Raw genomic sequence first — 5,000 nt, 5'->3', positions numbered from 1 at the left:
GTTAAGATATCCAACCTTAGTTGAGAAATCTTCTAGTATGTTCCACTTATGGTGGAAATGCAGGGTCACCAGGTCACAAGGTCACGAGTCCTGGTGACCAAGTCACCAGGTCGTTTTCGGTTGAATGCATTGTCCTGCAGTGATCTAGGCGGAGGAGGAGGAGCAGAAGAAGCAGAAGAAGAAGAAAAAGAAGAAGAAGAAGAACTTTATTTGTCACACAAACACCAGAGCAATGGAAAATGAAATGCAGCCTTCACATTTAACCCATCCTATACACCGCTGAGTAAGCAGTGAGCATGCACACACTAGGAGCGGTGGGCAGCCGCAGGCGCCCGGGAACCAACTGCAGGTCTTCTTCCTAGTGCCCCGGTCAAGGTCATTGACGTGTGCGCCCTGGTCAAGGTCACTGACCATCAGAGACACGCGTGCTAGCATTAAACCTAGTATTAAGGCCTAGCACAGACTCCGGGCCTAGCGCACATGTCTCTGATAGTGGGAGGAAACCGGAGCAAACTTCGGCAAGCATGGGAAGAACATGCAAACTCCGCGCGGAAAGGGCCCAGGACGGCTGGGGTTTGAGCCCAAGGTCGCAGCGCTAACCAATGAGCCACCGTGAAGCCCAGTGCTGATCGTAGCGGATTCCGCCAGAGGATCTTTCCAGATCTAACTGATGGATCTGGGCCAGCGTGGGTCTCAGTTTAAAGCAGACTCCAAGCCGTGCAGTTATACAGCAAAGCAAGATGACAAAACTAAGAGTGGAACTCCTCGTCAATACACATGAAACAATCCACCTTACAGAAAATGAGAGGAAATGTATAGTTTTCTAAATCTGACACATATCCCAATGTAAACATGAAAAGAGTTGATCTGATGTTTAGTAACTGATATTACTGAAATTGGGATAAAAAAAAAGAGGCATTGGACAATGGAATTTCTTACTACTTATTTGATTGTGTGTGTGCCTGTGAACTTCATGTAGTCATTCAAGAAAATATCTTTGCCTGAAAGGTTTTTTCCTCTAAGCCTTTTTGAAAAGAAAACATTTATTCTCATAGTTCTGGCATTTGGACACACGCAAGAGACGGAAATGCGTGCGTTCGTAAATACTTACATTCCCGTACACTCACACACACACACACACACAGACTCGCACACACACACGCACACAAACACACATAGACAGACACACACACGCACACAGACACATACACACACACGAACACAGACACACACACACACACAGACACACACATACATACACACTTTGTGTTCTCTGCATTTCTAAATTTGAAGTGGGTCAGTTTATTTCCGCCTGGTAAAAATACACAGCCCGTTAGATTCTTGTCAGTGAATTTTAGCTCCATTTTTAGAATAATGTTCTCCAGGATGTTGAGTATATCCAACCAAATGACTCCTCACCTCCGTTCTGACCCAAGGCCTGGCACTTTCCCTTAAATGGTGTCTGTCCGTCACTCAGAGCAGACAGATAGTGTGTGTGCGTGTGTCCGTGCCTGTATGTTAGAGTGTGTGTGTGTGTGTGTGTTTGAAAGAGAGAGAGAGAGAGGTTGTTTGTGTGTGTGTATGTGTGTGTGTGTGTGTGTGAGAGAGAGAGAGAAAGAGAGAGAGGCAATTCATAAATTTGCTCTAACAAAGAAAGACCAGAGCTGGTTTACTCAATCACGCCTTCACAAAAGAAAGAGAGCGAGAGAGAGGGAGAGTGAGAGAGAGAGAAGGATAGAGGGACACACACACAGTATTGTACTAACAGCAGTGGGTCACAGGCTGTTTATTGTGCCATCATCTCCCCATGGCTCAGTAGCAGTAGAACCAGACAGTGGAACAGCGAGGGGAGACAGTGAGTAAACAATGCCCAGACATACACTCTTCCCCTGGGCAGCGCATAACCGGGCTCTGGGTAAGAGCGGTGGCTCTTATCCGATGGTGAGTCTGGGAGTGTTGTCAGAGATCCGTTCTCAAAGTACTGTACATCACACTGAATTTCCCTTCCCTCAGAATTTTCATTGGAGAGTGTTTTATTATTATGGAAAGTCATCTTAAAGGAATGTTTTTTTTTTTTTTCAAATTTATGACATTTTCATCTGACTTAAGTTGGCTTGGCCTTACCGTTCATTTCCAAAGATAGTCCTGGACTTAAACCTGGTTAGAGTTAAATGAATCTTTTTTTTTTTCTTTCATTCTAACACTTAAACAGAGTTACTTCAAGAGAGAAGACATTTTGTCCTAGTTTTTTTTTCATTCATGTCCAATGAAAAACCCAAAGACAGATAACACTGGAGGATTAGGATTTGTGTACTGAGTTTACATGGACATGTATACAGTCGATCTTACCATAACATGCTAACACACACAAATCTGACCCTCTGCATGCACTCATGTACAGAGCATTGGAGGGCGAAACATATCCCCATTCCCAGCCAACACTGTGTCTGCCTGTGTGTGTGTGTGTGTGTGTGTGTGTGTGGGTGTGCGAGTCAGTTCGAGGGATCATGTAGTATTTTCAACATCTGCCAAGACTCTTTCTCATAAAACTGCTCTAGTTTGTTCTGGAAAGGAGCAGGCCTATGCTGTAAGACCTCGGGTATCACACGCTGAGCCTGGCTTAATGTCCATTCTCCCCCAACTAAATTCCTAAAGACTTTAATCTCTGAGCATCCGAGCTCTGAACTGCAGACAAAAGAAATGTTCTGCTTTCTGGATAATCATTTTCATCTCTTTTCCTCTACCATTCCTCCCTCTTCATTTACAAAAATGCCCCCCCCCCCCCATCACCCCTAAACTGTCGAATGAACTTTTCTCCCCTTCGCCACATACTGAAAGTTTAGTTGTGCTTTGGCGCCCCCCTGAGGTTGTTCTCAGAACTTCTCTCACATCTTCACTGACTGAAAGTCATACCACGGTGCAGTAGTGAACAGTTAATTACACCTATTTAAAACAGGAAAAACAAAGACAGAACACATTTGTTGTATTTTGTTGGATGAAAAAATGATTTGTATTTGGATAAAAAGCAGAAGTGGGAGGGGTTTAAACAGGAAGTGGAAAGACCTTTTTTTTTTTTTTTAAAAATGTAAATCCATTGTCATTGAAATTTGTTAGTTACCATATAACTCTTATCACATTAATAAAACTAAAGAGCTTTTAAAAATTAAGTGATTTTAAAACAGATTTCAAACATGATGATACGGGTAAAAAAAAAAAAAAAGAAAGAAAACGTATCTGACACATGTCGCCAGTTTTTGGTTTGAATAAATTCTGCAGCACAGTCTAAACCACTGGTTCTCAACTCCACACCTGAGGGCCCCCTGTCCTGCAAGTCTTTGTTTTAACTCCTCTGAGCTCAGGACTGACACATCTGACTCCACTGATCAATTATTCATCGAACCCTCGATTAGCTCAATTAACTGTGTCCTGAAAAGTTAGAACAAACGCGTGCAGGATAGGGGGCCCTCGGGACTGGAGTTGAGAACCACTGGTCTAAACAGCAAGCTTATGTCTTTTCATTTACAAGAACGTGAATTAAATTGAAATGAAATGAAATTCTCTTTATTGTCATCTCAGCCATATACGGACTAAGACGAACTCGCGTGTCCTCAGGATCGTGGTACTTCACGCGAGCCGCCATCGTGAACAACGGACCCGAAGTAACCGCTGCGCTCGTGGGGTGCGCCGCCGTTTTGAACGCCGTGGCAAATTTCGTCCTCTTCATTTAACCCATCCTTGAGCAGTGAACACACACACACACACACAGACAGACACACACACACATACACTAGGAACAATGAGCACACACACACCAGGGGCAGTTGGGGGATAAGTGCTTTGCTTAAGGGGAGGGGAAAGCCCTCACTCTCCCCGCCCACACTTCTCCCGCCAGTCCAGGGGATTGAGGCTTCTCTAACTTTTTAGGCCGAGGCCGCCCCCATCTAACCACACGTACAGTATGTAGAGCAAGCAGTTTACTGGCCTTTTAGAAACAGATGTGTTAGAACCGTCTGCCACTGCACGTACATGTTTACATCCTAGGCTTCGTGGTTTCCCTAGTCCTTAATGTGGATCCAACTTCGAGATTTTGCATGCTCTAGTTTTGGTGCCACCTAGGGGCCGCATACTCATACTGTTCTGTCATTTTAACTATCTCAGACGCGGAAACGTAAATGACCGCTAGATGGAGACATTGCATAAGTCAGGTCATATACCTGATCAAGTTTGAGACGTGGCAGGCTCCTGTTCTGAGTCTTCTGTTGTTTATTTAGCTTTTTTTTTCTGGTCAACTTTGTTCTCCCTCGTTGGCAAGGGGAGATATATTCTTACTTATGGCTGGCCTACTCATGACTGCTCTAGCAATTCCTGACTGGTGTATTTTTAGAGTAACTTGAATGTTTACTGAAATTTAGTGTGTACACATGATGCAGTGTTCAGGGCTTTTCTATCAAAAGTCTGAGCTTTTAAATTAAAACATGCACAGGACATAGCTCAGATCATGTCTATGGTTCTTTATTAATTTTTTAAAAAATGCTCATAAGGATGAAGACATGCGTGCGTGCGTGTGTGTGTGTGTGTGTGTGCGTAATCATTTTCTTGGGGAAAGTACACATAGCAACATAACACATTCTCTCTCTCTCATTCAGATGTGCATGCACGTACGCATACGCACACACACACAGACACACACACACACACACACACACACACACACACACACACACACACACAGTGGAGTTAGTGGAGGACAGCAGAACCATGCCACCTTTAATCAGACTGTTTGTGTCATCTGTAATCCAGTGAGGTCCTGGCACAGGGCCACTGTACCCTCTGCCTGCCACACACACTCGCACACACACACACACACTCACACATGCACGCACACACACGCACACAAACCACAATGCACAAATACACAAGCTTGTCTGCATGCTGACACAGTCACACACACACACACACACACACACACACACACACACACACACACACACACACAAACC

Source organism: Chanos chanos, chromosome 11, assembly GCF_902362185.1.
Source record: "Chanos chanos chromosome 11, fChaCha1.1, whole genome shotgun sequence".
In the NCBI taxonomy this organism is placed as follows: domain Eukaryota; kingdom Metazoa; phylum Chordata; class Actinopteri; order Gonorynchiformes; family Chanidae; genus Chanos; species Chanos chanos.
This window is presented reverse-complemented; position numbering follows the sequence as displayed.